The sequence below is a fragment of the Carassius carassius genome, chromosome 26 (genome assembly GCF_963082965.1).
Source record: "Carassius carassius chromosome 26, fCarCar2.1, whole genome shotgun sequence".
NCBI lineage: Eukaryota > Metazoa > Chordata > Actinopteri > Cypriniformes > Cyprinidae > Carassius > Carassius carassius.
The window spans coordinates 4287734-4313561 of record NC_081780.1 but is presented as its reverse complement, the minus strand read 5'-3'; the positions used below and the strand labels follow the sequence as shown (position 1 = coordinate 4313561).

The 25828-nt window shown below is 40.8% G+C and overlaps 1 protein-coding gene across 2 annotated transcripts in view; it reads right to left on the bottom strand.

Moving 5' to 3' along the window:
• Nucleotides 1-25828, bottom strand: part of LOC132105561 (forkhead box protein P2-like) — a 105473-nt gene that overhangs the window by 73306 nt on the left and 6339 nt on the right. For both annotated transcript variants that reach the window (XM_059510766.1, XM_059510769.1), the window contains exons 2-3: nucleotides 23782-23846; nucleotides 23279-23343 (exon numbers count right to left, since the gene is read on the bottom strand). The gene's annotated coding sequence lies outside the window, so the exon portion shown is untranslated. The remainder of the gene's footprint in view (nucleotides 1-23278; nucleotides 23344-23781; nucleotides 23847-25828) is intronic.

Below are 25828 nucleotides of genomic sequence, written 5' to 3'. Positions count from 1 at the left end.
CGAGCTTCTCGAGGTGATCGAGTAAAACGGCTCTGTGGTCCATGAGCTCCGCTCATGATCGGGCCAGAACCAGCCAGTCGTCCAAATAATTCAGCACTCGTGTGCCTCTGAGTCTAAGAGGAGCGAGCGCTGGATCCATGCACCTCATAAACGTACGAGGAGCTACGGACAAGCCGAATGGCAGGACTGCAAACTGGTATGCCTGGCCCTCGAAGGCGAATCTCAAATATCGCCTGTGGTTTGACGCTATCTGTATTTGAAAATACGCCTCCTTCAGATCTATTGACATGAACCAGTCCCCTCTGCGAATCTGCGCGAGGAGCTTCCTGGTCGTGAGCATTTTGAAACTGCGTTTCATCAATGCCTGTTCAGCTGTCTTAGATCCAGTATGGGCCGGAGACCCCCGTCTCTCTTGGGCACCAGAAAGTATCTGCTGTACAGCCCCCCCTCGCTTTGAGACACAGGCTCTACAGCCCCTTTGCTCAACAGTTTTGATATTTCGGCCCGAAGTATGTGTGCTACTTCTGTTTTGACCGTAGTTTCGACGCGCGCTGAAAAGCACGGTGGGCGTCGAGAAAACTGTAGCGTGTAGCCTCTCTTTATAATGCCTAGCACCCAATTCGAAACCCCTGGAAGCACTGACCATGCATTTGCATGAATGGCTAAGGGCTGGATGCGAAACGCGCTCTGTTGACTGGGCAACGGCGGCGCTCGAGTGTGCTGCGCATCTGAGGCGGGGAGCGCGCTGATCACAGCGGGCAGATCGCTCTTCCTCGACCCCGTTCCGGCGCTTAACCGACTGGAGGGAGGCTGAGCGGGTCCCGTGGGACTCGATATATCTGCGAGTAACCGTGGGCTGCATGTGTGCACTTTTACCACTTTAAACTCGCTGTCTGCCTGTGCAGAATGTACATGCACGGGCCTCGTTTTTACAGAAGCCCCGCGCCGTATGTGACATAGTGTATGTGGGCACTGGGAAGTGGGCACGTTTACTATGCGGCGCGCTCGACCGATCTGTGTCGATCTTATGTGCGCTAGCCCTGTGTGCAGGGCTGTGCTTATATGTGGAGATGGGCACTGGGTAGTGGGCATCGTCACTGCATTTATAGCACCATCGGCCGTGGCCGGACGAGCATGCACGGTTTTCGTTTTTACAGAAACCACATGACGCGTGTGACATAGTAATTGTGGGCACTGAGGGGTGGGCACGTTTACTATGCAGTGTGCGCGACCGACTTGAGTCGACATTATGGGCGCAGGCCCTGTGTGCAGGGCTGTGCTTACATGTGGAGATGGGCACTGAGGAGTGGGCATCGTCACTACATTTATAGCACCATCGGCCGTGGCCGGACGAACGTGCACGGGTTTCGTTTTTACAGAAACCACATGACGCGTGTGACATAGTGATTGTGGGCACTGAGGAGTGGGCACGTCTACTATGTAGTGCGCGTGATCGACTTGAGTCGCTTTTATAGGCGCGAGCCCTGTGTGAAGGGCTGTGCTTATATGCGGAGATGGGCACTGAGCAGTGGGCATCGTCACTACATTTATAGCACCATCGGCCGTGGCCGGGACACCAGAAATTACACCTTTTTCGGGAAATATCTGGGTAGCCGTGATAACGGTTTTTGTGTGCAGGCAAGCGGGCAACCGTACAGGCTTGCGCATTGCAAACAACGCTGAAATAGTCACAATCTCTGGAAACTGAAACAGCGGCGCGCTTAGGTGAGAGCCCGGCCGCAGCGGAACTCGTACACCGGCGCTTCGATGAAGCAGCCATCGTGTGTAGTGCCGACGCAGCGTCATGCAGCATGCGTAGATGGCTTTCCCAGGATGGCTTCGGGGCTCCCGGCCTCACCGTAATCCTCTGCCGCGGTCCCCGCGGCGCGGGGCGACGGCCAGTAGAGCGAGAACGGGGGTTTCGAGCTGCGTTGCTGAAGCTGTTGTGATAACGGCTTTTGTGTGCAGGCAAGCGGGCAACTGTGCAGGCTTGCGCATTGCAGAAAACGCTGAGACAGTCACAATTCCTGGAACTGAAACAGCGGCGCGCTTGGGTGAGAGCTCGGCCACAGCGGAACTCGTACACCTGCGCTTCGATGAAGCAGCCATCGTTAGTAGCGCCGACGCAGCGTCACACAGGAGGCTTTAGATGGCAACACCGCTTTTGCCGCCGTCCAGCAGAGGGCGGACAAAGGTGCGTCGCTATCGCCTGTTCCACCGGCGGAAGTGAGTGGTAGTTCCTGTTTTTAGCATCATCAGTGTGGAGAATGCTAGTGAGACAGACGAACGAGTTCGTGCTGAATATGGAGCGTTCCAAGCCTTCGCCACCTCTTCGTGAAGCTCAGGAAGAAATGAGGCGGGCTTTGAGAAGTACGCTCATCCGAAAGGGAAATACCATCCAGCCGGGAACGAGAGGGGGGGGGCGCTGGTGCAAACCACTCGCGGCCGAGACTCATCGCGGCCAACACGATCATTCGCCCCGGCTCCTTCTCGATGTCAGCTCGTCTGCTGGGCTTCTGAGCAGAAGGTGCGAGATCCTCGGAGCTCGCCCAGCCCTCACTGCCCGAAGCTAGCAGAGAGCGCGTGTCCTCTTCCCCCGACGCGGCCCTGAGATCGACTTCCTCGGACGACGCGCCGGCAAACAGCGGGCGCTGCCCACCGGGAAGCGATGCAGGGGGGGCCGGTGAAGCAGGGCGAACCGGCGAGCTCGGTTGAGCTGAAGACGGTTCCGGAATCCGCTGGAAGCGATGCTTTTACGGCGCCTCAGCGCAGCGGAGAATGCAGGCTCAGAGAAAAAGGCCAGGCGAGTCCTCAGAGTCACCATGGCAACAGCTCGCAGTGGGGGCATCCGCCGTCAGCGAGCGAGCGCTGCATGATCTTCACCCAGGCAGGAGACACAGATGACGTACCGGTCTCCCTCGCTGAGTGGGGCTCTGACGAGCCGCAGGAAGGCATCTTAAAAAAGACGCGAGCTCTTTTACGAGTGTGTGTCGCAGGGCGAACACACACACACACATAAAGAACAGCTTGTATATAACAGGATTGAAAGGATATAGGCGCCGGATAGCGCAGCAGGAACGGCAATGGAAGGCGGCGATGCCAGCAGCTTCAGAATGGCTCGTCCTGCTGATGTGCTTTCTCAGACGGCGCTTGCTTCCTCCGTGATCCAGCGATGCGTGAGCTTCGCTGAAGAGATGAAAAATCAGGTGAGTCAGCCTTTTCGAGCTCCTTTTATAGGTTGGGCCACACCCGTTTTGGCGGGAAGTGGCAAGAAGGGCGCGAAGCGCCCTTATTGGTCTGATGTTGCATCAGCCCGCGCTCGATAGGCTGTGCAGTTGCCGCAGAACAAGCCAATGAGCGAACGAGCCGTCTCGCCTATGGCTGTGTACTGCTGCAAATGCGCTTTACAAAAATACAAAATTAAGGATAATTTTTTGCTTCAGTATTTCGTGAAAAGAGACTTTTCCCGTAGCGTCTTAGCTAAGACGCAGTACGAGAGAGCTCTCGTAAGAGAACTGCGATTAATGGCCAACTCATAAAAATGGCCTCTCTTCATCTTAATGATGTTCTTCATCACCGATCGATATGACCTGAAATGGACCATTAGAGCACAATGATTATATAACAGGGAGCTAAACATTATAATATACTGTACTTAAGCGCTGCTGTACCCATGGCAACCTTCTTTTGCCTTGCATGGCAGAACCTTAATGAAGTCCTGTTAAGTAGCCTATAATGATAGTGTCCAAATGTATTTGCATATATACTTCGGCAGGCGAGGGAGGGGGACGGAGGAAAGCTCAACAATCACAACAGTGCAAGATAAGATGCGTGTTTAATCCACAGCATTACTCTGAAAATAACAACCCCGAGCCTCAAAGAGCTCTGAGACGCAACGCACATCAAAATAAGCCGCTATCTGTGCCGGTAAATAAGCTACGTTTGGTGGCACCTCCATTAAAAAGCTAATTAAGCTCAGGGGCCGGGAGCTAGACGGGGGCCGGCTTCAGCTCAGAGGTTCCCCACGCAGGATTCCTCACATGTGACTTTCATTTGCGACCCTGGCCGGACGCCCGACAGGACATCCCAGAGAGAGTGTTTGCTCGACTCAATATCAACAGGCACAGCGAGCGGCCCCAGGAAAAGGGCCCTGCCTTCAGTTCCAATTGAAAACAAACCAACCCCGGCAGCCGCGACGACATTCTCGTGCTTTCTCGTTCTCATTTTCTCAGTTTAATGATACCTGCTCCACTCTAGCATCTGTAGGGAGGATTGAAGTATACATTTCAGTGGCGAAATAAAAGAGATAGAAATGACAGAAGTCAGACAGTTCAAGCTGACCGGCCACTTCAAACAGAAAGCCCCTCAGAACGAGACAGACACTCCAGGTTAAATTGGCTCTTCTGTGTCTACCCTTAAAATGTGTGCTCCTTCAAAAGCGCATTTGAATTAGATGAGTTGATGAAATCAAAGACTTGACTGTGTGGGTAAATTTATACAAGCAAGTGCAGCTCACAGCAGTTTACCTGTTATGCGGCAGATTGGCGGCAGATGAAAGCAAACTGAATGGCAGCCGACTTCCTCTCTCGCTCAAGAGATATCATATTGTAAAGGCTGTAATTTGTATTAGCGTCGCATTGTTGGAGAAATGCAGGTAATGGGTATTTGATGCGCTTGGAGCTGCCAAATTTGTAATAAGATAAAAGGCAACATGACAAGTACTCAGTGATGACCACTCAACACGTTTGTCAACATGACAAAAAAAAATTCGAAAAATACAGTGATGTTTAGTATTTTGAACTCAAAAGATAAAAGACATGATGAAAAAAAAAAACATTGATTATTGTAACACAAAACAAAGAAATAGATTTTTTTTGGCAACATTTAATGTTTATCAACATGACCAAAAAAATAATAATTTATTTTGTTTTTAGACTAATTTGTTTGTTTTAATCTTAAAAGATAAAGGACAGAAAACAAAACATAAAACATTTTTGGTAATACATTTAACTCAACACCTGTCAATAACTAAAAATTATGCTGACATCAATATGCTGAATAAAAGTATTAATTTTATTTTAAAAAAAGAAAGAAAAAAAAATTACTGACCCCAAATTACTGACCAGTAGTGTATATCGTTATTACAAAATATTTTAAAAACATAGCTTCTTTTTTTTTTTTTTACTTTTTATTCATCAAAGTATCCTAAAAATGTATCAAATGTTCTGAAAAAATATTAAGCAGCAGAACTGTTTCCAACTTTGATAATGAATCATCATATTAGAATGATTTCTAAAGGATCATGTGATAATGATCCTAAAAATTCAGCTTTGCATCACAGAAATAAATGATAATTTAAAGTATAATAAATTTAAAAACAATTATTTTAAATTGTAATAATATATCACAATATTACATTTTTTTCTGTATTTTTGATCAAATAAATCATATCATATATATATATATATATATATATTATAATTATAATATCAATTTCATATATATATATGTTTGAAAATCTTTCTGCCCAAATCTTCATTCTTCAAATTAAAATACCAAGCTAATTCTGAATTTACCAACAAAATAGTAAGACAAGTTTCATACCTATCAAAATGAATCACAAAAATCACACATAACTCTGCTCGATAAGATTGCTATAAGAACAAATGCTTTCCTTAGGTATGAGAATAAACCGGGCTTAGTTTATTTTACATTTGATTTACACAATCTGATCACAAATACTCCAAACATTTCAAATATTTTTTATTTATTTTTTTATCACAAAGACTGGAAGAAAAAGAAAACAGAGAAACATATAAGGATAATAAGCAGCAGGAAAGTTGGACACGTCTTAGCTCGTTTCACATTACACATCAACCCCAAAAGTACCATGAGCTACATCCAATCCAGAGGTTTGATTCTATTCAATCAGACAGCAATTACTCAAAAAAAAAAAAAAAAGAAAAAAAAGAAGAGAGAATTAATTCAGGAAAATGGCATCCCACCAAAGAATAATAAACTCATTATAAGGAAATTTCAAACTTAACCATTCTCCATGCCGCAGCTAATTTAAACCTAATTTTTACTAGCCACTAATTCAGTAGGGGGGCGGGGATAGGAATTACATCTGGAGGTAATTCGCTGTATGGAGGCTAGCCAAATAAAAAGAGGGGCAGGGATGGCTGAGGGGGGTTTCTGGTCTCTGAAAACTGCTGAATGTTTTCATAGTGCTGTCATCAGACAGGTCAGAGAGGTGTGATTAGCAGGAGAATCCAACAGAGACACTGAAGTCCTGATGAAGTCCCAGATGATCAGACTCTAGCGAGGAGGCAGCCTTGTTTGGACTAGACGGTCTCACCTCACCACCGACATTTAAAACATCTCGTGCTGGATCACACGTCTGAACATCTGTGTCAACACATGACAAAATATGAAGCAAGGAAAAGTTGTTTGGGTGCATCAGACAGCCTGAGAATGCACGGAGAAGAGCAATTCCCAACCCCAATCGTGACCCAAATGGGTCTTTCTTTAACTACGAGCAGTTTTATGGCTGAAGGTTTGATCTTTATTAAAACTAACAGAGATCTTTCTGTTTTATGAATGTCACATTAAAACCGTCTTGGAAACTTTTTATAGTATAGGCCAGATTTTATTGCTTTATCCTTGTTCTAGACCCAACATTAAACTATGAAAATCTAATATGACAATATAAACAAATATACATGTTACAATTAATATTAAAATAATATTATTGTGAATTTTTTTTAGGCAAGTTGCAAGTCACTGTGTCATTATTTCCAATCACATTATTAAATATTATTAAAAGTATTAAGAAAACTAAGTGATACTGTGCAAAAAGTTTGAAAAATGTTATTTAATTGTGTGCATTTAGGATACATACCCTTAGCACAACACGTTTTACACTTAAAGGAGGAAATTACATTTGTTGCTGCAGAAAAATTGAGAGTTGAGAGAGTGCAAGAAGTGTTTGCCATCACTGAAGAATCCCAAGAAATTGAACATTAACAACCTGTGAACAAGCAGACAGGCTCCTTGAATAGTTGAAACCCTACAAAGACTCGAAGTGAAAGACTAAGACTCGATGTCTCGTTTGTAGGCATTGCAGATACACGTCGGATCTGCTCCAGGTGGGAGAAAATGAAAAGTTTGGACTCCAGTAATCTACAGTGAAAAGTGACTTAAAGAAGACATTTACATTCGACACAGAGCCTGACAGCCCCCACCTCAATCCCAACTACCCCCGTGTCCTCTTGAACAGAAAATGTGTTTTCCAAATGAAAATAAACTGAGGCCGGCCAGTTTGAGGCAGTTAAATTCAGGAATATGAGATCAAATAAAGACTCCTGTGGCGGCTGAAAAGAGAAATGAAATGGCTTCTAAGGAGAGATGTACTGGGTAATAAAATCACTTCTTTATATCTTCCTAAATGGCACATGTTCCCATGGAGTGGTTAAGCTTTGGCGCGGTCGGTCAAAGACAGTATGCAAGTGGCAATTTTTACTTCCTGAAGATCTCCCTACCGATATCCTTCTTAAGTCTTGCGCTCTGCAATTTGGCAGAAATGGCGAACTCTTTAAGCGTCGAGTTTGAGGAAAACTTTTGGCCCGAATTGCTTTAACAACACGCGGTGAACGAGAACTCCATATTCCATTAGCCGAACATAACTGGAGGTCGTAATCTGGTGCCTCCGACGACCTGTTTCCATTATGGCTGGAACGGAGGATGAATACTTGCTCTTGATTGGACGCAGTCAATAGTGCAGAGCGCAAACAAAAAACATCACAGGAACAACCGCTCTACTCTGAATCGCTTCAATTCATCCGTTCGTCCATTGACAGCGGAATTATGGTGCATTACCGAAAACATGTAATTGATTTGCCTTTGAAAAGGTAGCCACAATAACTTTCAGACCACATTTTAGATGGCTATATTGAAGGGCATTAGCAAACGGAGGAATACATTATAATTTATAATACAGTGGTTATTAAAGTCCCAATAAAAAAGGTTTAGAGAGTGGAATGATTCACTTATCAGTTTGCTTGCGCAGTACTTAAAAGCAGCCCTCTTCTGTCATTTTAGCCGCAAAAAAATAGCCTGTGATGACATTGAAAACAGCACTGCATGTACAAATTTCCCCCCGATGCAAATGGTTTCCATAAATTCTTGGAATGGAACAAAAATGGTAATTGTTTATGCAAAAGGAAGGGAAAAAATATTAAATAACAGAATAAGAGTTCAAAATGGAAGCATTTGCTATTGAACACGCACCAGTCCCCATTTGATTTTCACGTACAGGCCAATCAAAAACACTGAAACAAACTATTCAAAGCACAAATTGCTCTGTACCGTAAAAAGCTTAGACTATTTGTACCAGAAGCTAAAGCACAGGAAAAGGGCCTTTCAAACCACAATAAGTGATTTTAAATAAGCCAAATTAAATGTTCCCATAGAAGTCAGGAATTTGAAAAAGTACAGTTGTACAGAAAGAATGTGACGTGGGTTTCAAAACATACATATACATTGTACACTATCAGAAAAAAAGGTACAAAAGTTCACAATGGGGTTGATACCTTTTCAAAAGGTACAAATATGTACCATTTAGGTACACTGTAAAAATCCAACTTTTGAAAAGTTATACTAACCAATGTAAAAGAGTAGCCAGAACAAATAATTTTTAGTAGAAGTCAGTTAATTTTTTGTGTGTGAACTGAACAAAAATACTCTAAACATGTCGCTAGTTTTGTTTTACCTTACTTGGATACTCAAGTATTTGTTCACAACATATCCAAATGTTCTCCCAGCTTTTCAAATTGAGTCATCTGAACAAACTGTTTTACACTGAACAATCTTGCACAAGTTTCTAGCATGCATTGCAGCTTGAAAACATTTTATGTTAATAATTATTAAAATATAATATATATATATATATATATTTTTAATTTTACTGGCTTAATTTATGCTGCTGCTGTTGTCACAGTCAGTTAGCTGTGATGTGGATCAGAGTTTTTTTTTTTTTTGATTTACTGATTTAAATCAGATTTTTTACTGATTTAAAATTTGTTGATCCTGGTTGAGAATCATGTGCTGAGGTACTAAGTGCATCTCATTGCAACTTGTTTAATTCATTTGTCTTTGCATAAATGTTTGCCTTTAGTTTTAAGAGGCAAATAATATACCCATAATATGTAGAAGTGCGACTGCTGTGGCTGTTGACATATAATGCAGCTGACATGTTTTCTGGTGCGCCCAATAAGAAAGATAACACCTCAGCAGTGTCACTGCAGTCTTGTGAACGCACTCACAACAGACCCGGAAGAGAAGACAATGCTGAATAAAGTCGTAATCTTTGTTATTTTTGGACCAAAATGTATTTTTGAATCTTCAACAAATTCTAACTGACCATCTGATGTCACATGGACTACTTTGATGATGCTTTTATTACCTTTCTGAGCATGGACAGAAAGCTCTCGGACTAAATCTAAAATATCTTAAACTGTGTTCCGAAGATGAATGCAGGTCTTACTTTTGGCTGAACTAACCCTTTAAGTTGAGTTGCCTTATTCTTTTGAGTTAAGTCAACAAATCATTGTCTAAGTTTTGATAAATGTCTCCCATCAATACAACCTGAATTACATTTGAATCAAATTGCATTTTTCACATGCTATTACAATGTTTTCAACAGTTGATGCTGCTCTGTTGCTGTTTAATTCACTTCTCGGCTGATAGTGTTATCATTGTGAGCGATAATTGATTAATTAATAGATTAATTGCTGTGCAACTCTTAATGAACATCTTCAACACATCCTTGTATCTGAAGAATCACACTCAAAACAGAAGAAACTGTGAATGCTACAACCACGACACATTTGAATACACACATCCGAACCAAAGCCGACAGCATACTTCAAACATTTTTCCCCTCATCAGGACTTCGGCACGTACAAGACTCTCTGTCTTTTACTGGATTGAAAGCAGAAGGGAAGGAGGAAAAAGGAATGGAAGGATGTTCTGACAGTTTAAAAGTGCCCAACAGCTGCTGCCGGGTCATCTAAACGCACATCCACCTCCCCAAACAAACTCAGACACGACTTCAAATACATAGCTGGACTCTTAGCTAATCCTTCCATTGTTCAGGCTCACCGAGTTTTGGCCCCCATCGCCCTTTCTGCTCAAACTACACCCCTAGACTAACAACTGAAACCTCTCTGCCAACGACCAAACTTAACTACGACACGGTAATAAATACCTACAAAAACTACCGAAACATGCATGACATGAATTTTTCGGCTTGCATCATGAAAGAACCCCATCAGAGGAAGAGCCCAACAGCAGGAGACAGGCACTAAACAGGGGTCTTTTTGTTTGGCCTGGACAAATCCAAGCTTCCCCAGAGGACATTTAATACTGTGCAGAAGTAGCAAACTCGTGTCTACAGTAGTCCAATGTGCACAAGTACGAGAAGTGCTTCGGGGTTGAGTTACGAAGTGCTCTGTATTGAACACCAGTCAATTAAAGACGAATTTGAATGTGTCCTCCTGACAAATGAATGGATCGGGGTGGATGGTTGCCACCATGCTATGAGCCAGAAAGAACGTAAATGTCTTTTAATTACTTCAAAAGTGAGAGGAAAGTAGCTTCAAAGCATTATGCTGGCACACGGAAAAGGGTCGGCGTCCAAATTCGCCTGACAAGTTGCCACAGAATCAAAGACAAATGTTTCATTAGCAGGTAACCTTTTTTTTTACTAGTCTCCGGCAGTTCCGATTTAACACAGACCTTGCACAAAAATAAATTTACACACGCAAATTATAAATGCAAGGCTCTTGCAACGGGACTTGAACTTTTCACACCTTTCAAAGCCACAGAATTGGCTGCGTTCAGCCTCTCTGCAGCTGCTGCTTTGCACTAATGCAAGACGGTGTCATATGAAAACTATTCCTCTACCCAAACCACAGAGCTGGTCATTAATGAAACACAGCCTGCACAGTGAGGTCATGAAAAGTCTACATTTCAGCAGCCACATATACAGTGAAAAAAAACATAATTCCAAAAGAATAGAGTAACAAAAAAAAATCAAAATCAAATTCCAGTCCCAAGGACAGGGAAAAATAAATAAATGGCAGGGAACGGTGGCCTCTCACATTTTCCCCCCGCGCTTTGCAAACAACCGTCAACTGCTGCTCAGAAAAAGCGCTGCTTCACAATGAGAGCAGACTAAACAATCCGATCCCGGCCAAGGCAAACGCTCTGCAACTCTGCACACAGTCGCATTTCAGGATGTCTCGGCTTAATTGCCAACTATCAAATCTCACAGTGGAATCTGTCCATTTGGCAGGGACCCCGTCGGCGGACCTGATAAAATGTTGTTTAAAAAGTGTCAGCTTTGTCCCATGATGAGAAGAAAATCGTTTTGACGGGATTCGAGTTTCGGTTGGCTCTTTTTTCTTTTGTCAAAAAAGGGAGACCAACTCTGCATAGTTACATTTGCAAAATCATAACGCGTGGAGCAAGTTAAAGACCTTGAAATCAAGTTTTATGGCTCTTAGTCCAAGTCTATCAGCTTTGAGGTCTACAAAGAGTACTCTACTATTGTACTCTAAAAGCTGACTAATATGTGTGTATGTGTATATGTGTTTATATATGGTCTATGTACTTCTATATGAACATTATATGCATTCTAAAGAGCAATTTTTTAGACAAAACAAACTATGCAGTGCAGCATGAGTTATTCATATTTTTTCTGTTTCAGTTTTTTTCGTAAATAATAATTCTGAGACTAAATATAAATAAATAATACATCAATTTCATATGGGACTTTAAAAAAAAACACAGCTCAATGTGTGTCTGCACAGCAGAAATGCTTTGAGCTACTGCTGCATGAAGTCCTGGGATACTGAGGCTAACAATGCAAACCGTTTGAAGCCGCAGAGGGGACAAGCGCTATCAGGACTACGAGGGCAGCAGGATATTCGGTTTGTCACATGCGTCTTGTTGCATTCTGTTTTTCTAAGTCTGACTTTCAAACTCCCAGATCCCCAAAACTTCAAACAACCAAAATACCAGCACATTCATAAAACAGAACAGAACCGCTGGGAATTTAAGACGGAGGGAGAGAGTGCACGCACACACATACTCACACTCGTTCGCACAAAGGTAGCAGGCCTCGACAGCAGATGGTAAAATTAACATTTCAACAGTTCTCTTCTTTCATGTAGGTCTCGGCAGAACCGCCTTTTTTCTGGAAAAATGTAAAGGCTAGGGTTTGGAAAGATGCAAGGCTAGAGAAAGCATCTGGAAAAAGGAAAGGAGAATATTGGCTTATTGCTCCTGATGGTCCTCCTCTATGAAAAATTAAATAGGTCTGTTTTGCAGGTTTGGCTCTCTGGAGTGCCCTCCGCTCTGTTATGGAAACATCATCTCAGTAATTTATATGTGCTAGAACACCTGGTGATGAAGGAAAATAAACTTTTTGGGGGCTTCTTTAAATCTAGTCGGCTGACTTTTTCACCCTTGTCTAATCTCATCCGGTTTCCCTCGTTATCGTCCAGGCGATGCTGGCATATGCATTCAGAAGAAATAACCTGGAATTAACAGTGCTTTTCACAAATCGACGCGCCCTCCAAACAGTCACGCGCAGCTTCGCTGAGATATATTCAGTAGCTGTCTAATGCATTTCAAATAAATACAAATCCAAGTGGGCGGAAAAAAAATAAAAGATCAAAACACCAAAGTGACAGACTCATTTGTGTCCATTGAATGGAACGCCTGAGTAGAGGCCATTAATTTGGACACAGTTATGGCTAAATTACATGTGTTTCACCTCTGTGACATTTTAAATGCAATTAAAAGCTGGTTATGAAAGAGTGCAGACTTCCTCGTGATGAGGGAAATCGCTGCGGTGATTAACATGCAAACGAGCTCACGCTGGCGGAGTAGATTGAGGTTTGAAAACCCCATTTACTTTTGTGTGATTATCTATTTACCAGTACACAGCCTTCAATCTCTCGCCGTTCCCCTGGCGCACATCACTCAATTACACCCCCACCTTTATTTATGACTGTACGATGGGCTCGAAGCATCCATTCTGCCGAGTAAGCTTTTGTCTAAAAATCACGAGTTGGATCAGCAGTGGCCCTCCTCAGAGGGAGCGCACAGCTGGAGCATGTCAAATATCAGCCCTACCATTTGGCTACGACGATTCTGTAAACGCTTCATTAACAAAACGTCTCCAACCGCAGTTTTACAAGTTGGCCCCTGATAAATTGTTAAGTTGGAGGAGATGTTCCAGATGAAGATGAGGGGTCTTCTGAACACACGGCCTCGCCAGAGGAGCTCTGGATTTAGATTGAAATGAACTGCTCTGGAAACACTCAGAGCGCTATTATGTTTCGGGGTGTTGATGCAATTATCAGCTGAACGCCTGGCAGCATCAGAAGAATCTAATTTAATTAATTTAAACGGATGAATAACCACAAAATTCCTGTTGCAAAAATGTGCACACCGATAAATACTGGAAATTCAAAAAATAAGTCATATCTTGATTTTAAAATCCAGAAAAACAAACAAATACCCATTTTTATCATGCATAACATTTTTTACAAAATTAAGATTTAAATTTGAAAATCCACATATATAAGAAAAAGTGTAGATAGCACAACTAGTTATATTTTTGCCTTCACTGCTTCATTTTAAATGGACTTGCAGTGTGCTACATTATTTTTAAAATGCACAAATGTTTAAAGCGGTCACTTAATTAATATAAGCTCATAAAAGCTGTGCAAAATAATAAAAAATAATTAGCAAATGCTGTTTATTATAGTGCAGATCACACCACAGGATGCAAGCGTCCCTATTTACTACTTAATTTATTGTCACTGCATTTATTAAACATGCTAAACTAGATAATAAAATATCATTCTAATCAAATATTGATATTCTCTTAAACAGACCTATTTAGAATGTTTCAATAAACATTCTTCTTGACTATAATATCCCATCACTAGCAGAGCACAGGTTTTGCCACTCACTGCAGACAGAGGAGTCTGGTCTATATGATCATTTTCCCCAGGATTCATGTTTCCGCGCTGGGACAGAGTTTAGAGAAGCCCTCGGCTCTCTTAAAGCTCCTGCCTTTTCAAGTGCTCTCAGCCTGCACAAAACAAACCCTGTTGATCCAGCCGAAGGGGTTCAGGAGAGCAAAAAATGGAAACAGTGCCATCCAGTGATGTGTCTGGGCATTCCTCAAGTGCTGACCTCAAGGCATGATCTCCAGGAAGCCCACAGACTGATATGTACTCTGGCAAAAGCCTGTAATCTGTCATTTTTTCTTTGTGGTGACTAAAGACAAAGAAACGTCTCGACGGAGCATTGGGCAAAACACATCAGAATGAATAACGGTAAGACCCTGCATGTGTGCGAGCTGATTCTCAAGTAACTGTGAAGAGTTACATCAGAAAAACCAGATCAAAACTCACCTGTCGTAATGTGATCTGTGGCACTGTAGGGGAAAATAAGCAGATCGTTTCTGTCCTGAACACTTGACAAAAAGCATCCGGGGGTAAACGTTGGCTGCTATTAACTACTACTGATAAACTTGTATTCATTTATAGTTTGAAAATATATACATCTTGTGATGCAGACAACAAGGATTGTCCATCTAAACCTCATAACACTTCACATTATGTAATCATCAAACACTTCAGAGTTAAAACTATCAAAATTAGGGTTAGTATGAAATCAAAACTGACCTGTTTACTTATTGTGCACAAAATATTATGATTTCTGAAACAATTTATTTTTGCCTACTATCATTAGTATTTACCTTCCCCTCAAATAATGCAAAAAAAAATCATATATATATATATATATATATATATATATATATATATATATATATATATATATATATATATATATATATAAATTATCCTGTATCACTTGAAAAATACACTAGATTTAAAATTATATTTTGAACATTTTTAATGGTGATTTTTAGGTTTAACCTTTTAAATACTTAACTGCATGCTGCTCTATTTTCAGAAATTTGCATATAAATGCTGTTTTAAACATGTATTTATTGCTTTTTGTGCACTTATACATTATAATAAATATTTCATGCTGTATAAAGCAAATAGTGTAGTAGCTAGAATTATTAAATTTGCATTTAATTAAACATATATGAAAGCTAATTATATAAATAAATGATAGATTGGTCTGTTAAAGAAACATCAGAGGAATATTTTGTCCAATCATCCCCCTTATTCCAGCTATAAATCTATTGATCTGTGAAACACAGGACTCAAGGGAGGAGATTCACTTAATATTATACAACTAATCATGAGATGAATAATGATTATACCATTTTGTAATTAAACGTCTTACAAACCATTTAACTCACTGTACGTTGGAAAGGGCCACTGGAGGTCGAAGCCATTGTTTCTCATTTTTAGTTGCGAATCTAGTGAAAGGGAGGGGGGTACAAAAAAAAAGTGACAACGGTAAAAACACGTTGATGGTTGTTAGCAGTTATGCTGCTAATCCTCTATGCTGTCAAGGCAATGAAAGGAAACAATTTGAGCAGGAAAAAAAGCCACACAAACACCTCTTTCTCATTGTGAAGTGGGTAAATTATATATTTAGAAAGCTCATTAGTAGACATATGCACGGTTTCATATAAAGAGAGAAAAAAAACAGCAAATATATGCACAAACTCGTAAGTGTGTGTATATGTTGTGAGAGAGTATTCTTGGCTCTGTGTATCACAGACTCTGATCAACACGCATGTGCACAAGACGCATGCTAAAAGCCAATTTGCTGTCAACAATTCCTTTCTTATCCCTGCTTAAAGGTAATAATTACCCTGCATTAGCGCTGTCAGTTTGTTGTCGTGCACGAAGGGCGGTCTTGCGAACATAAAGTGTGTTTGTACACGCAGGGTCCAAAATTAACACTCCCTAAGCGCCAAACTCAACAAAAAATTGGCTTTGCTTGCCAATTGGCTGAAAAATTTAAGAAATGCAACATTATTTGGTTTTAATCCAACTGTGAGAATGAATCGTGTTGATTTATTGGTGCGTTCAAATCAGGTTGGAAAGATCACACTTGCGAGTCAAATGAACATCACCACAATCTCATAACTGCAAGTGGGAGAACTTTTTTTAATCCTACTTTGGGGGCGTTATTAAGAAAATACAGGCGATGCAATAAATTAATCGTTTGTAATAATGGTAAATTAGTTGAATTGCTTATTCTTTTCATTAACAATAGAACTAGCTAATTTACAATTACATCAGTACCTTAATGAAGTGAATAAAAACAAAGCAAAAACAGATTCATTTTTTATTCATCCCCTTTTGAAAGTAGAGTTCAAATTTTTAGATTTCTTTTTTTTTTTTTTTACAGGTACAGCGCCATATTTTTTTCTAAACACAAATTTGTAACAAATTTAAGTTTATCTAACACGCTTGATGCTTTTTGTTTCTCCAAAACTCAATATTGTGACATTTCTTCCATTAAGTCCCCATAAATGGTACCATGAGGAATAAAATCACAATACCTCTAAGTTTATTTAACAGGTAGCATTTCAGGCTACATCTTTGTTTTTTGTTTTTTTCAAAATAATGCAAATTGCATTTTCACAGCCAGTAAGAAATAACGAGTAGTAATATTTATTTTACTATATATTAGTAAAAAGTGAAAAAAAACCTGTTTTACTTTTCCCCCAATTTCACTCATAAATACACTAGATAATGGAAGTTAGATACGTTTTGAACAGCCGGTGTAAAAGAATGTGCTGTAAACTTTCTGAATTCATCTGCTATCCAGTAAATTTTTGGACCCTGTGTGTGAGCGCATTAGTGCATTATACAACGCGAGCACACGCAGACACACTCAAAATCACTCTTATGTTCTTGTATCATTGATAATACTTCATGCTCACCAGTCAAAGGAAACATTGAGGTACTTGAGATTTTATTGAACGATGGCTTGTAAACGTTGTTGCGAGGAAAGGCGTGTATATTAAAATCCTCTAAAAGGCACTGAGCCAGGCTGAAACGGGGCTAGAAATCCCAACAATGGTTTCCAGGAGGGCAGTATCACGGAATGCAAAAGTCTGCTGTGATGAGCGTGCGAGAGATTAGAGACGAAAATCCCCCCTCCCCCCTCCACCATTTACATAATGTAAAAACTCTTTTCTTTCATTCTCTCTTTTTTTTCCTCTCCAACTATTCACTAAATAAATGAGGAAACTATCAAAGCGTTGGGATGTTTGATAAAAGACAGAAAGAGTGGATTCAGAACGGCCCAGCGCTTTCCACAATACACACGGTGAGTGGCAGCATTCAGAGGCAGCCGACTGAGGAAGGGCTGGCAGAATATTTATAACGGAGGACAATGCTAATGTATTAGGGTGACACCTATACCTCCTCTAAGCCAAAGGGAATCACATTCTAACACTGGCTTTATCTTCCGAGGGAGAATGCTGCGCTGGGAGGAGGTTTTTATAGATATTTGGACAAATGTAAATGTATAGAGAACGTGGATGATTCTTCATGAGGTTGAAAGGGAACAAGGATTTTATTGAATGTGACTCATTTTGTTCGGTTTCGGTGTTTAAACCTGCTGTTCATTCAGATCAAGATGCAGTCAAAAGACTGACAAACCTGTTCGGATCAGGTTAAAGACCAGGCCTGTTGGTCTCTGTTTAAGCAAAATGCTGTTAGGATGTCTTAAACTACAGTAACAGGTTTAAAAGACAATTGACTACATATATATTACTTAAATATTTTTAAAGTTGCTTCAGAAGTGAAGAAAGATATTGAATTTTCCAAATTAATTTATACTTTTTTTTTTTCATTTTACTTTCACAGTGTGATATATTTGTTGTCTCATTTTATCTATCAGGAATTGACTGGATTATGAAAAGCGGATGCATCATAATAGATTGAAGATGGTAAAAAGTGTAATTTTATGATATTGTACAGTATTAAACTACACTATGTGGAGAAAATCCTTCTGTTGACAGCCTAAAACAACAAAAACGTCTCAGCACCTTTCATTAAATAATTTGCGTAGTACCATCAAGCTGTAAAGTACCTCAAAACTACTTAAAACGAAGTAAAAAGAAACACTGGATTACATAACCTGGCAGCATGGACTGAGCACTGTGGTATAACTTTTATAAAAGTCATTCATTAGAAAGAGATTTAAATTGAGCCGTTTGCTTTCTCTCAGGCCTCTCAAAAAACATTAAACTTGTGAAATTCCTAGCTTTCCCATACCTTTAGAAAACAGCTCATCCCAGTCATTCGTCTGGAATCTATGAACCAATCACAGGACCGTCTGCTCACCGTGTGTGAGAGTGTGTTTTCTAGATCATTCTGGTCTATTTCAGTGAATTCTCATAAGGCAACCTATTTTATTTACTTTATCTTCAATAAAATGGTTCAGTGAGCATTAGCAACTTTGAGACACGAGTTTCAATCAGTCCTGTGGCAGCACTGTCAGTCTGCATCCAGCTCTCTGTGCCTGTGTGTGTATGCGTGTGCGTGTGTGTGTGTGTGGTGAAAGTGTGTGTGGTGCAACATGCCGCAGACAGGCAAGACAGAGAGCGAGAGAAAGTCATCTAATAACAAGAGGAGCAAAGCTATGAATGAAAGCGAGAGAATTAAGTGATGAAAATAGATTAGGAGAAAGAAAGAGAAATATTAAGAGAAAACAAATGGAAAAGCAGCGAAATGGGCCAAGAAAGAAGTGAGTCTAAACAAAACTCATTTTACTTACATGAAACTTAAATATTCGATCAACAACATCTATTGTTCATTTTGATTTAAACAAAAATTCAATTCAAATTGTCCCCCAGTTCATAAAAACAAACCAAAATCACTGTTACAACAATGCATCTGTCTGTCCATCCATCCAGCCCATCCTTCAAACTTCAAGGCTTTTTTACACTAACTTTAAAAAAAAAAACAACAACATTCAATAGTTTTGTCTTGGCTTTTTTACTTAAATAAATAAATAAATAAATAAAAACCTTTCGAAAAAGTGTGTTTTGATGTTGATTGCACTACATTCAAGATTTTTACATTAAGATTTTTAGACAAAAAATGTTTTGTAATCGACATTAGGCCACAAATGCTGTCGTTAGAGCTTATCTTAATTCCTCCTCACCAGCCGGAATGATGGAAAAAGAATCTGCTCTCTGAGAGTTTCATTTAACGGGATTTAAAGAAAACAGCTGGAGAAGTAAAAGAGGAAAAGAAAAGGGAGACAGACAGGAAAGGAGAGTGAAAGAGATTTGAAAAGCCTTCACAGGTGAGGTGGGCTAAGGGACGCCCTGTCTGTTTGGTCTCTCTTGTAGAAGAAGAAGGGCATGTTTATGCAGACGGAATCTCTCTCACATGACTCCCTCTGGCTTCAGCACTCAACATCACTCCACGAGCCTCAGAATCAGGTAGTGTGACCGCAGAATTGGCCCAGAGGCACGGCTTTCATGAGAGAGGGTTACAAAAGTGAAACGTGCACCATGGAGGGAAATCAGAGACTCTTGGATTTGGCAGCACAGTCGCTCCGACACATACATTCCAGTCTGAGACGGACATGTGACCCGAATCAGGTTGCTCTCGTCCCAACAACAAACAGTTTCACCATCTATCAAATCAGGTAACCGTGACACAGTTTGATTGTACAGGCTTGCGGTTTGTGGTGGGGAAGCCAAATTCCAGGCTCTACCAATCCTTCCACAAGATCACTTTTCAAGCCACGATCAAATTATCATGAAGAACAAAGTGGTGGGCTTGTATCTTTTGTAGTAAAGCTTTTCTTGTGAATGAAGCCAGACAAAGCGTTCAAATGGAGAAAGCATTTCAAAACATCGCTATCAAAGCATTGAAGGGGAGAACTCTTAACATATAAGATTTCTTTCTTCCTACGAAAATAACATTAGCTGTTTATATTAAATATCAAATGCGAGAAATGCATTGAAATCCTACAATTCTTGTGAGAATAATCACATTTTATAAACACACACACAATAAATAAGACTAAGCTAATTTAATCTAATTTACATTTAAATTAATCCTTTTTGTGGCCAATTATTCACATAATCTAGTAGTCTTACAACTCCACAGGAGGCCGAAATCCTTCATACTCAGTTGGTTCAAAGCCTCTAAATAAATTGGCTGCAAGAAACCAATAGCAGCTTCCATCGCATGTTTCATGTCATAATCCCCGTTTAGTCAACTCAATTGGAGTTGATGTGACAATTGTCCGAACATAAGTTTCTAATCTGAGTCGTGGTTGTTTAATACACATTCTTAACAATGAAATTGGCAGAAATTGGTAATTGGACTCAAATGCTCGTATATTCAATCTGCGCCCATTCATTTCTAATCCACCCATGACTATTCTACACCGCGATCCATTTCATGACGACATGGGGAGTTTAAAATATACTCCAGGCAACACACAGGGGGGACGAGACAGCGTGAGACCAATGCACTGGACATGATCACCTGCAAGCAAACGTCTGACTAATTCCCACCACCTGGACCGTCAGGGTCAGACTTGTGTCAGAGCGCTCTGATGTCAAAAAGAGGGTCTTGTTTCACAATTCTCCCGCCACTTGGAAACATTCCAGCGCTTATAGCTTCTTCACAATAAAATGCATAGAGTTCTGCATATCAGAATTGCTGGGCATGTATTAGAAGGCTAAAAAGACCAGTGGACCAAGCAGAAGTCGCAGAGAAGGACACTGACTCTCGGCCCATTCAGACGGCTGATTAGCATAACAGTCCTGCCGGATCGATAACCTCATTGACTCGGTCTGTCTCCTCTATCAGGAATGATGGCAGACTCTCTTTTGTAACTCTATTCTCAAGGCAACTGTCCATTCTCTACAAACTCTGGCTCTATTTTTCAAACTGGCCTCGATTTGTTTCCTTCTGTCTCGCTGTCTTTTGGGATGTGAGTAAATAAAGCTGTATAGATGCCACTAAGAAAGATTAGCATGTAGCTCTTTGCTTTATCTGGACCTGAATGCCTGGAAGTGAGGGAATGAAGGCGCCACCGTTATTGCCAGAGTTTACTTTGCAAACCTCTTATTATCACTTTTAAGAAAAAAGATGTGTCTATGGGCAAGACAAGGAGCTACTCAAGCTCCAATTTGCTCACAGCATGGCTTTATGAGTCCTTTCCAAAACCAAGCTTAATGGGAATATGGAACGTTGGGCAGAATCCAAAAAAAATCCTTCTTTCTTATACGGAGACAAAACAATGAAGCGAAGAGAGTTTTTAGAAGAAGAGAAAGACCAGAGCCATGAAGTGAACCTCACATGGCCTTAACTTTTTTTTTTCCATCCATCATAAAAAGTCTTAAGTTTAAAATATTCGATCAAAATGGGGGGATTGACCAGTGACCTGATCCCAGGAGCTGCTCGGGTTCTGGGGGTTAATGGGGGATAAAGATTAGGAGGAACCGGGTTTCGCTTCATCTCCATCCCCAACCACCTTCCCTTTCCAATCCCAAATCAGCCACATAATGAGAGATGGAGCCCGGTTTGCTTTGATATTCTTCCGAGCTCTCGGCTCTGAGTGTCCAGAGCAAAGCCCCATGGAGGTTACTCTCAACTCCAGGGAGAGGAAAAGCTCTCTCTGAGCCATTTTAGATGGAAATGACAGGCACTCTACTAGAACAAGAAATACATTTTCAAAGTGAGGAACACACTAGTCTGTCCAACCGAAGAGTGAGCAAGGCCATCCCTCATCTTTAAATTCGGGTGAGATATGCTTAATTGCTGTAGATTTTGTAATGTGTGTGCATTGGCGGTGTGAAGTTGGGCAGCAATTATACTTTTTTTTATGCACTGATCAGAGAACTTCTGTTCCAGAACAGATATGCTTTAAGAGTTCATCTTTGAAGATTTAAGTGGATACTCGTCAAATTAAAAACTAATATTCAAATCTCTTTAAGGTGGGGAGAGAGGAGCCGGGCTTTGGTTAGCCTTGTGAGGCAGTGACTTCTGGGGATTTCAGCCCCTGCCTGAAGCCAAGCCACCCAACCTCTTCAGCAAATGCAAACTTTAATCAGAGCCGCACCTCAAAGGGAGAGTAATGGCTCGGAATAGCCTTACTGATGGACGCTTCTCTACAGAGCCGAGTTGAGCGCTGGACTCCACTGAGTTTAGCAAATCGGCAGCAAATCATGGGCTGTTATTGCTAGCGTAATGTGAAATTCTCAAATTTTATTCTCAATCATTATTTGTAGACTAATTATTAAAGGGAAATTTTTACCCAAAAAGTGGCCAAAATAATTAGTCATCATTTACGCAAGTTGTTCCAAACCCGTATTACTTACTTTCTTCCTTGGAACTCAAATGGAGAAATGTTCCAAAATGTACTTACAACTCTTTTCCATATAAATGAATGAGGATACAGGTTGCACCATTAAAGTTTCAGGGGACCCTTCAAAAAATGTGTTTCATTTGTACTTCTACATATTTAAACAAACTTCCTTTTTTCCCTCCATTCATTAAATGTATAAGATTGGCCAGTACATCCTTCAGCATTTCTCCTACTGTGTTCCACAGTTTTTAATTTCTGATTCCATTCATTATCACTTTAGAACAAAAATGATTATAGCAACGGAGTACCTACAGTAGCTAAGATCAGGACCCTTAAAGTGTCAACAAGTCTCTTACTCAAATTATCAAACATGACATGAACTTGCCCTCTGCATGATCTGCCTTGAATAGATGCAGGTTTCTCTCATTTACCCTTCGCAACTGTAGCCGCCTGTCTGGCAATGTCTACATCGCTAATGACGGTGACCACAACCTCCACATAATCAGCGGTCACATTCTCAAAGACGGTGGGATTCCATATGCGTATTTTTCACTTACTTGGTGACAAAACCATCATCAGGGCTTCAATGAAGGTCCGGAGGGAGCTGGATAAAATGCTTCAAATCTTTACCTGCTGGGTTATGCACCACAATACATTTATCTTGACTTCTACTGCCTTTAACGTGAAACCTCACAACCTTCGAGGCCGTCAGAAACTAAGTGGACTCGCTCGACTATAATGATGCATCAAGAATCTTTAAGAGGTCCCCGGACTCCTCATTATTAACGCTCCTCTCAGGATGTGGTTGATGGAATATATAATGGAAGTGATTTTTGAGAGGACATATCAATTATGGTCCGAGACAGACAGACTGAACATGCAAATTAGCACTTTAAAGATTGCTTTTACTCACCGCTTTCTCCTTGGTTTCAGAGTACTCCTGCTGCGCTATGAGCAACGGCCATACCAGGTTTCATCCTGAACGACACAGAATGGGAAACGTTTGTAAACATACAGTACATATTTTTTCCTTGAGGCATGCATTATTATTATTATTATTATTTTTTTTTTTGCATATTACCTTTTTAAATGCTATAAACGTGGTAAAATAGCAAAAAATTAGTGTAACCATGTCGTCAGTGATATTTAAGGAGACTGCAATGACAGACAAGGTTTACCATTTGTGTCACGTGATAATTTTTCATCTCCACTGCAAAATAATTACAACAAAGTCTGTCACACTCCATCAATACAACAGGTCAATCAAATAACTGGATGTGGGCTCGTTTCACAACAACGTGCCGCAGTTGTGTACGATCACACTCTAGTTTTTTATCTCGTTTTCAAAGAGTGCATCTGCCAAAAAGATGAAAGTGTTGACAGAAGTACAAGAGAAGCTGTGTTTTTCGATCTTACCCTGAGGGGAAACTTTCAGTTGATGTCCGTTTGTTTGGAAGAGCCGAGTCCAAGTATAAAAGAATCTGTCAAAAAAACAAACACAAAAAAATATATTATAACATAATCAGATAGCAAAATTTTCAATGGTACATTTTTAAACGCACTCCGATACCTTCGTCTGAATTTCATACTGACACACATCACACCCGGAATAATAATATGCGTCAGAAATGAGGGAAAATATTTTGCCCTCGAAACAGCTTGCCATGCCTGGCAGGTTAAAACTAAGATAACATAAATCAAACTTTACATCGAGGCTTCTGCCGTTTTTTTTGCTGACACTCACAGATATGTTCAACTAAATGAGCGTGTGCAGCTCAGTTCACCTCATTTAAAAAAAAAAAACTGCAAGTTGGAACATATTACTTCTTTTTTTGAAGAGTACAGTTCACTTGTGAAGCTACAGTATGGGACACACACACACACACACACAAACCAGCCGAATGGCTTCGGATTCTCTCTGTCCCAGAATTCCAAAGACCCCTGTAGGCAACTAACAACTTCAGGATCCCGTGGAATGTGCTCCCTGAACTGCACAAAAAAGAGGAGGGGGTTTGCATAGGAGAGCGTTTCTGCAAACACAAACTGCCGCTACTTTAACTGCCTGTGTTTGAGGAGGTGTTACAAACTGAGACTGAGTGTTTAGAGGAAATAGCACAAACTGTCTATTAGCCCGAGTATTAAGATACACATCTTGCGCACTCAATTACACGTGCACGTATATGGTGTTCGTTATTCTGGAAGTACACTCGGTTCAGGAGCACAAATAGAGTATATTTAAGCTCACTTGCTCAGTCAACATTTGAATGAGAGATTTACCATAAAAATTAGATTACACTGTGCTTTTTGCGCGTGCACACAAACTCTGGAAATGAAATGTGATATAAAAAGCTTGTTAATGTTCCGTTCTTTCCCAACTTATTTCCAGTTTGTGTTAATACCGCGATGTCTTTGGACTGTGAAAACTGACCTTTTGAATTGACTTTTCCGATGCTATTAGTTCACATGACCTCGTGGTGACGGGTTTACACAATCTTGGACCTGTTTCATTTCGAGATCTCTAAATACGATCAAATAATATACACACATACTACATTAGCAGAGGCTGTCGTAATGCCACTGTCTGATATTTTCATGAATCCCAGCATTAAAAGTCATGATAAACTATTTCAAATCAAGGGCAGGAATACCTCTTCGGACCCTCTGAGGGGTGTGTGAATGAAAGAAGACATTATGCGAACAAGTCAGATTACAGTACACAATCTTTTTTACCTTTTCAAGTAAATACCATTCCCATGTTAGGAGGTGGAAGCCATCGTAATATATTTTGACTCAGGGCCGAACGGCCCTTATCAGTGCTAGTCAAGCAATTCAGGCCCACCGAACAAAGATGAGTCTTCAAACTCCCTCCATTCATCAGTGGACGTGTAATTACCCCCGGTTCACAGTCTAGACGTTACCGCTTTCAGGGTATTTAAGATCCCCTTTGCAACATGCAGCATGCTCGCGCCCGGCCCAACGTTAAATCTGCGGCAGATAAATTAATGAAGAATACAAGTAAAAAAAAAAAAAAAAGAAGCACGACCACAATGAAAAGAACTTTATCCTCCCTGCTGCTAAATGAGATTTCTTTGAAATGCAGATCAGTGGCGCTAGATTAGTGAATTTTAGCTGCTGTCAACATCATAACAAAATACAAAAGTGATTGTTCGTCTAGGCCTTATCTCCTTGCTTCCATCTGCTTCTTCCCGTATTTACTCGGGTTGATTTACTATGCAGATCTAAATAAGACGCGCTTGCGGCACAATGGCTTCTTAAGCTTCTACATCAAGGTATTTGAGAGCGCAGTCACATGAAAAGCTGCCCCATCAAAGGCACATCCCTAATGAACTTCCCTATCACAGAGGGATGGCGCGACGCTCCGGAGAGGCTTGCAGAGAGGCGCTAAATCACAGGAAGGATACCTCAGCGGCCCGGGGAGATTAGCACACGACGGGGACCCTCA